This window comes from Arvicanthis niloticus, chromosome X (genome assembly GCF_011762505.2).
Source record: "Arvicanthis niloticus isolate mArvNil1 chromosome X, mArvNil1.pat.X, whole genome shotgun sequence".
In the NCBI taxonomy this organism is placed as follows: Eukaryota; Metazoa; Chordata; class Mammalia; order Rodentia; family Muridae; genus Arvicanthis; species Arvicanthis niloticus.
The window spans coordinates 38649567-38658550 of NC_047679.1; the positions used below are offsets into that span (position 1 = coordinate 38649567).

Here is an 8984-nt window from a genome sequence, read left to right on the forward strand (position 1 = left end):
TGTCTTGAAAAAAAATAACCTGTCACATATGAACACATTTTTAAGTGTGTATAAACAGCCCATAATCTAATTAAGCCCCCTTTTCTTACTTCAAAAATATTTGTTTAATAATAATAACAACAACAACAACAATTGTGGAAGTCACAAAAAATCTATAATTTTAAGGCTTGAAGGTGTCACTTTGTAATAATTGGTTACAGCTGAATAGTTAAGAAACCTGCTACTTTTATTTACTCTCTTGACCCAGCAAGAATGATGACATGTCCTCAAGGTAGTTATCTATATCAGCTTGGATTTTGTGACCCACTCGGCATTGGGGTTCAGTTGGTACAAGTCCTTCATGTATGTATCATCATCGAGGAAACGTTCCCCAATATTCCAATATCATACAGAAAAACATTCCCTTTCTTGAGGGTCTGGGCAACCCCACTTTCTTGGCTGAGAAACCTGGCAAACACATCACTGGCTTTTAGTTCTTCAGTTAGCTGTATTGCCATAGAAACTTTTAAAAGATGGGGAGCTTGCACTCGAATAACTCCCTGAGGAACGTCAGCACCATTTATAGTTTTATCTTGCTTCTCATGTTTTTCCGTGTCATAAGCCATTTTCTTCAGCAATTTCTTCGTGGCTTTCATTTCCTTCTTTTGATTCTCAGTATTCTGCTCCTTTGCTTGGTTTACAATAAATTTAGAGATTGTCCAAAGAAGTTTCTGGTACCTAATCAATAAGTGCATGACAATTGCTGGTCACATTGCCATTTCCAATTCTCCTTGTTTGCTGAAATTCAAGCCCAGCCTGTGGCACATGAAGAGATGCAGGGCCATGACCATTGCCACATTCACAGCTGTCATCTAGTTATTCTCTTTGTTATCTTTGACTCTTTGGAGAAATTCAAGCAAGGCCTTCAGTATGTCTCTGTTTGTGTCAAGTAGAATGGCAAGGAAGTTCAAAGCCTGCAATTGTTCCTCATTGGTTGGAAGATTCTGGACAGCCTGGAAGGCTTTGAATTTTTTTTTTTTTTTTTTTTGAGATATTTTTTTCTCAATGTCTACTAGACCATTTCTACCTGTTTCTGAACAGCTTCTGCCTAAGTTTGGGTCATTATAGATAAAATCAGGATGCTTTCTGTTGGTCGTCAGCAGACTCTCCAAAATGATAAGACAGCCCCTCCTCCTTGAGCCACTCTTCTTCCAGTTCTTCTTCATCAGGCTTTTTGACAACTATGGCCTCTTGACTTTCTTGACTATTTTCATTTGACCTCTTGATGTTTTCTAGTTCTGTCCAATAGGTTTCCATTGATACTTCATCCAAAGAATCCTGAGAACTTGGACTATCAAGAGGAGGTCTCTCTGAAACTTTAGTGGAGTTTACTTGGTTCATGATGTACTGGCCATATCTGAGACTGGAGGTGTCTTCATCACCTATGTTTGCATGGTTGTCGAAATGACCTGGTCCTTGCTGCTGAGGTGGTAAACAGTTAGCACAACTCCAGAGAAACTCAAGAGCCAGTTCATGATGAGAAAAGAATTATATTTTCTGGAATCCTTTCACAGAAGGGAATGAAGTTCCTTCCGTTGTTTCTAATATTGTTGAATTTCAGCTTTAGTCCATGGTGGTCTGATAAGATATAAGGGGTTCTTTCTTTCTTTCTTTCTTTCTTTCTTTCTTTCTTTCTTTCTTTCTTTCTTCCTTTCTTCCTCTCTTTCTTTCTTTCTTTCTTTCTTTCTTTCTTTCTTTCTTTCTCCCTTTCTTTCTCCTTTCCTTCCTTCCTTCCTTCCTACCTTCCTACCTTCCTTCCTTCCATCCTTCCTTCCTTCCTTCCTTCCTTCCTTCCTTCCTTCCTTCCTTTCATCTGTTGAGGCTTGCTAGATGACTTACTATATTGTTAGTTTTGGAGAAGGTTTCATGAGGTACTGAGAAGAAGGTATATTCTTTTCTATTTGGGTAAAATGTTCTGTAGATATCTGTTAGGTCAATTCGATTTATAACCTCTGTTAGTTTAATTATTTCTGTTTATTTTCTGTCTTGATGATCTGTCAGTTTGTAAGAGTGGAGTGTTAAAGTTTCACATTATTAATGTGTTGGTTTCAATGAGATTTAAGCTTTGGCAATGTTTCTTTTACAAATGTAAGTGCCACTATTACATATGTGCAGGGGCCTAGGTTCAGCACATGGTTGCTATTAATTAGAATTCAGTCACTGGGAGATAATAAGGTTCCAAGTTATTTGACATGCTTGGTCTGTCTATAAAGTCCCCATCCTTTTTGGGTTCCTCAGTCCTTCCACCAGCTCTTCCAAAAGATTTCTCAACCTCCATCTAATGTTTGGCTGTAGGTCTCTGTGTCTGTTTCCACTGGCTACTATGTGGAGCTGCTCAAAGGACAGTTATGCTAAGCTCCTCTTCTCTGTGCAAATAAAACTCAGTACCATTAATAATGTATTTGTTGTTGCCCCTGGGATGGCCCTTATTTTGGCCAGTTTTTGTTGGCCATTCCCTCCATCTTTAATCTGACTTTGTCCTTGCATACCTTGTAGGCAGGAAACATTTTATGTCAAAGGATTCTGGGGTGGATTGGTGTCCTTTGCCCTCCTCTGGGAATCCTGTCTGGTGACAGTAAGTGGCCACTTCAGGATTCATATCCTCCAATGTTAGGAGTCTTAGCTATAGTCAGCCCTCCCTCATAGCTCTCTGGGGCCTCTTCCAATCCCCGCTTCACTCTGACATATGCAGGGAGAGCACATAACAGTGAGGATGTTGATGATTGGGTATACTCTTACATAACTGGTGAGAGTACAAACTTATACAGATACTCTGGAAATCAAGTTGACAGTTGCTCACAAAAATGAGAATAGTTCTACCTCAAGATTCAGCTATACTACTACTAGGCATATATCCAAAAAAATGCTCCAGTATTCATCCCACAAGGACACTTGCTCAATTGTCTTCATAGCAGCTTTACTCATAATAGTTAGAAACTGGAAGCAACCTAGATTTCTCTTAACTGAAGAATGGTTAAAAATATGATTCATTTAGAAAATGGAACTATTAAAAATAACTATTGAAAACAAGGATTTATTTTCATGAATTTTCATTTTTTCATGAATTTTGTAGGCAATGAACAGAACTAGAAAAATATCATTCTGAGTTAGGTAACCCAGACCCAAAAGGATATACATGGTGTATACTCACTGAAAAGTGGATGTAAGCCTAAATTACAAAATAACCATGCTACTGTCCACAGAACTAAAGAAGCCAAATAAAAAGGAATGTCAATGGAAAGGTGCTTGAATCTGTCTCCAAATGGAGAGATAAAATAAATATGGAAGGTGGATGAAATGAGAGAACTGTGTGGGACAGGAGAGGTGGAAGAGAGCAAGGTAGTAGGAATCAGGGATAGGGAGAGCAAGGGAGATAAAACAAATCTGTAATATATACAACTCTAAGGTCATCTGTTTCTGGTCTGCTTTATTTATGATATATGCAGGTCTTGCTGTAGTAAGATAACTGTGCTCTGAAAGCACTGTATTGCACTGGCTTTTGTTGATTGTGTTATTAAGCTGGTCTTTAGCCTTCTGATTATCACTGGATATTTCTAATATAGCAGATATCTAGAAGAAGGACTAAACCTGCATGTTTCTGACATAGCAGGCCTCTGGTGGAAAATTTTGGGCAATATAACTAGGGAAGGTGCATGTTGTGGAGAATCTATATGTGCCCCAAGGGAAACCATAGGCAGAGGATTGGAGGTGGGGTAAGAAATCTAAACTGGATGATCATGGAGCTCCAGGAGGAGAGCATGCAGCTCAGGGAAGCTGGAAGTGCCCCAGAGGACTCCATAGGCATGGGATATGGGGGGATCTAACCTGGGTGCTCCTGGTGTTGTAGGCCTGGTGAAAACAGGAGGAGTTGCTGGAAAATGGAGGTCCAGAAAAGAGCACCCAGCTAGGGGAGTTGATAATATTAATAAATTGAAAAGCTGTATGTTGACTATGGTTATTGTGCTTTTTTTTCTGCTTGTGTTCTTAGTCATGTTTTGGGTTTTAGAAATTATAGCTTTTTTTGTTTACTTTTTGTATTTTTTTACTATATGTGCTCCCATCGTTTTGTCCAAAGTATTGCTTTCAGTATTTTCTGAAGGACTGGTTTAATGGACATGGGTATTTTTCAACCCATCTATAGCATGAAAATTTTTTTCTTTTTTTTTAAATCAATTGTAGTCAGTTTTGGTGTGTAAAATAATGTGGCTTGGTATATGTCAGCATTTAGAAATTAGAGTAAATAGCTCCAAGGTCTTCTCATTATAGAATTGTCAATAAGAAGACAACCACTATACTGGCAATTTCTTTTATAAGTGACTTGTTTCTTAGTTTTCACAGCTTTCAATGCTCTTTCTTTTCTTTCTTTCTTTTTTTTTTAAATTTTATTTATTTATTTTACATATATGAGTACACTGTAGTTGTCTTCAGGCAAGCCAGAAGAGGGCGTCAGATCTAATTGCAGATTGTTGTGAGCCACCATGTGGTTGCTGGGAATTGAACTCAGGACTTCTGGAAGAGCAGTCAGTGTTCTTAACCACTGAGCCATCTCTCCAGCCCCATCAATGCTCTTTCTTTGTCCTGTATATGTAGTATGTTAATTATAACATGGCATTGGAAATTTCCCTTTCTGTCTATTTGGTGTCCTGTGTTGTGGATATTTCTAAAGACACTGTTGCCAGCATAGTGTCTGGCAACACTATGCTGTGAGAGGGAAGAGGAAAGTCCTTTTCAACATGACTCAGCAGCCAGTATTAGTCCAAACTTCAAGAATCTGACACTGGGTGTTTTATTTCCAGCATATTAAGCACAGCACAATTTGGATAAATGTTTGCTGATGATAATTCAACCCCATGGATACAACTAAGCTAAAGACATGATTATATCAAAAGTAATTATATATTACTTTATATTATATTATAAAGTAAGATATAGACATTTGGTAAGTTCGGTTTATTAACTAAGAACATAGAATCAAGGTAAATATATGATATGATAGATGTCTCAGGGAAAATATTATAGATTGACTAAGATAAACATAATGGTCTAGGGGAGTTGCTGTTATCTTGCAATATGGATACTGTAGGGTTTAGCAGGCTATTTACCACCTCCATTTCCACTCTTCTGAGAGGAATACAGGTTTTAATTTTTTTTCTCTTTGAGGAGACAACCTTGAATGTTTTACTTTCCTGCTTTTTCTAGTGCTTATCGGTGAAAAAAAAAAAAAAACCCTCTGTGTGTCTTATACTCTGTACCATATATTTGCCTGGCTATATCCTTCTTTAATTTTCTTTTATAATTTTGCTTAAGATATGGTCCATATCATTGACCTGAGATTCTTTCTTCTTTTCTTTCTATAATTTTTACATTTAGTGTTTTATGATGTTTCAAACCTCTTCCATATTTCTTTTTTTTTTTTTTTGCTTAAAAAATATAATATTCTCTTATTAACTGGTCCAATTCCTCTACTTCATTTTCAAGTCCTGATCTTCTGTTGTCTGAATAATTCATTCTACAAGGATAAGGCTTCCCCCTGAATTTGCTAATCGAGGCTTTGAAATTTTCAGTCCAATCTTTATTTCAGCTTGATTTTTGTTCAATATCAGTATCTATTCAATTCAGTTTTCAAATTCTTTATTGTCTTTGGAATTTCATTCAGCTATTTGCATTCTCTTGGACATTGATTAGAGATTTATTCATATTCTTTTTAAGAATAATGATTTTTTCATTCAGGTGTTTATATCCATTTTGAATTTTTTTGACTTATTTGACCATGTTTATAATTGTTCTTCTAAATTCTGCGTCTTCATGTAGGTAATCCTGTGGGAAAAAAATCACGGGGGAGTCCAGGCTTCTGACATTTCCAGCAGAGGGTCCCACATTCAGGTAGCTGTATCAGGAAGGTTCATGGTTCCAAAGGCTGGGAACCTGGCGGCGGCAGGCCCAGGAGACAAATGGAGTCCAGGAGTTTTCCACAGCTTTTATTCTTCATGGTGTGGTGAATGGATGTAGATGATTCTCACTCTCCCATAAAAGCCAGGGAAACTGGCTTTTATGGGGGGCGAGATGGGAGGGAATAACTTAATTAGCTATGCCCCCCTTTAGGTAACTCATTAATATTTTAATCTCTGGAGGTAGAGACCTGTTAATCACCACCCTCCACCTGTGCCCTTAACAAATCAATCAATGAATTCCTTTTGTAAAATTTTGAACTGTATAGAGCTAAATATTTATTTATTTATTTATTTATTTATTTATTTAAATTTATTCTTTAATCTTTTCTCACATTCCAGCCTTCATCCACTTCCCAGTCTATCCCCAGACAGCTCCACGACCCACACCTCCTTCTTCATCTCCAAGAGCATGTCCCCACCTCTTACCTCCACCCCAAGAGACCCCTCAATCTCCAGGGCTCCAAGTTTTCCAGGGATCAGGTCCATCCTCTCTTACTGAATTTAGACCTGGCAGTCCTCCACTGTACATGAGTTGGAACCTCACATCAGCTGCTACACATCACCCAGGTGGTGGCTCAGTGCCTAAGAGAACCCAGTCATCCAGGCCAGTTGAGACTGCTGGTATTCCCAAAGGACAACCCTCCTCTTCAGCCACCCCTAGCCATTCCCCAATTCTAAACTGAAAATTAAAAAAAAATCCAGAGAAAGGAACTCATGTTGTCATTAGTAACTAGAATATTGAACATAATATATTATTTTATTCATTCATATAGACATAAAAGGTGTTGACTTTATAAATCGCTAGTCATTTATAAATGTCATACTTTAGTTTTTTCTTGGTTAGAATTATACATAATTGTAGTTCATTTAAGTCAAATTTATATATATTTATACATTGTGTGAGAACATTCAAGTCTCCTGTCATTCGTGAGGTTAGAAATTGAATTCTCACAAAAAAGGGCTCTCCATAATTAATGTATTCTATAAATTTTGAATTAAGAAATAGTTAACAAGCAAGAAATAACTTTCAGGAATGATTTGTTACTGCTAAACTTAATATTTAGGTTTTCATATTGTAACTTAAAATTATATTTTAAAACATGGTTGGATTAAAACATCCAATAAGGTGAATGCAATACAGCATATCATGAAATACATAAGATATATAAAAGCACTGTACTTTTCCAGATTTAGATACCACAAGAAGATAATGAAAATAATATCTATAATTCAAAAAGAAAATACAGTAAATGAAAAAATAATTTTATCCTAAAAAGGTTATAGGGCTGTACTATACTATTTATTAAGAAATTGAAAGATAAGGTTCCAAGATCAAATGCAGTCTCAGAAACAATATCTCAAATGCAAGAGAGATCCAAAAAAATAAAATACATGATAGCAATAAGCTAACGTAAAATATATCAAAATATAAAATTTTGTAGGAAGGCAGACAACATATTCATGATTTTTTAAATTTTTGTCTATTAATAGTTTATTATGTTTTTCTAAATAATATCCAATCATGACAAACAGTTACTTTCAAAATTGTAAGAAAATATAAAAAATATGCAGGTCAAAAATCAATATTTGGGGCTTCATGGAAATGCCAGTAAAGTAATGAAATGACATCTGTTACAATGTTTTTTTAAAATTATTTCTGTTTTATAAAAGCCAAGTAAATATTGTAAATGTTAATGTGTGTATGTATTTGAAGGAATAAAATGCCAAAGTGACTATGTAAACACATCAATATGTGAAATTACTGCCATTGGTCAGTTAGGTGTAGGATTGTGGTTGCAAAACTAATATTAATAATGTACAAATAAAACCTTCAATAACCAGTGTCTGATACGATAATGATATTATAGATTAAAGTTTCAGGAGTTCTATAACACCTAAACTGGGAAATATACTTGATTTTTTTCATTGAAGACAAATAACTATATCCTGCCTGCTTCCATCTTTTTTAACCACTAACTAAAATGTACAAGACATAATTTTATTCTCATATTAAAAAAATACAGGAGAAAGTGAGAATGTCTGAATATATTACCTTATTAGATTTAGCCAGCTTTCTTTTGTGTATTATAACAAGTACTCTATCTGGAGCATTATAAATGTGCACCTCTGAATAATGAGCATGCTAGTGAAATATCTACAGGTTGTAAGCCCATCTTGTCTTTTGTTCAATTTGCTATATGAAATAGGTGGTAAAATAAGAAACAAGAATGATAATGGAAAATTGCTTCAAGCCAGCACATGAAGTCATACAAATTCTTAGCACTTTTGATTTGTATAATTTTATGTAAGAAAATACTTCAAAAGAGAAAAATATTAATAATGAATCTCTATAAACTTTACTAATCAAAATAAATTACTAGAAAGAATTTAGCTTTTAATTAATAAATTATGTATCACAAATAAGCCCTTCACACCCCTGGTCATAAATACAAAGGAAAAGTTTTAAAAATTATGAGGCAATCACTAATTTTCAAATGATTTAGGTTGTTAACAGCAGCAAGTACAATTATATATGAAGAAAGTATTCTTATAGGTTGAATTCATTAATTGATTTCAACAATAAATATATTTAAGGAAGAAATATGAATGAATCTGTAGCAGTGAAGAATATTATATTTAAAAACAAGTGCAAATATATGTGGAATTTACAGTCATGGAAAGTCAGGATATACAGTAAATATGATGTATTTTTAAGTTAACAAATGTGTTATGATAGGTAGATTTTTTTATAGAACAGAGAGAGATGAATAAAGAAGAAGGAGAAGAAGAAGGAGGAGGAGAAGAAACAATCAAACTTTGGTGGTAGGAATGCAGATTTATACAGCCAAAAATCAAAATCATTGTGGTAATTTTTCCAGGAAGATGAGAATCTATGTACCTCAAGAAACAGTTTTATCAGTCTTAGTCATATTTCATATTTCATCACCAAATGATGTCTTAGTTCCCTAATGGGTTATGCCTAATTGATTTCTT

General features: G+C 35.1%; 1 pseudogene; it reads right to left on the minus strand.

Moving 5' to 3' along the window:
* Positions 1–279: 279 nt before the first annotated feature.
* Positions 280–1514, minus strand: LOC117694913 (rho GTPase-activating protein 18 pseudogene; annotated as a pseudogene).
* Positions 1515–8984: the final 7470 nt, after the last annotated feature.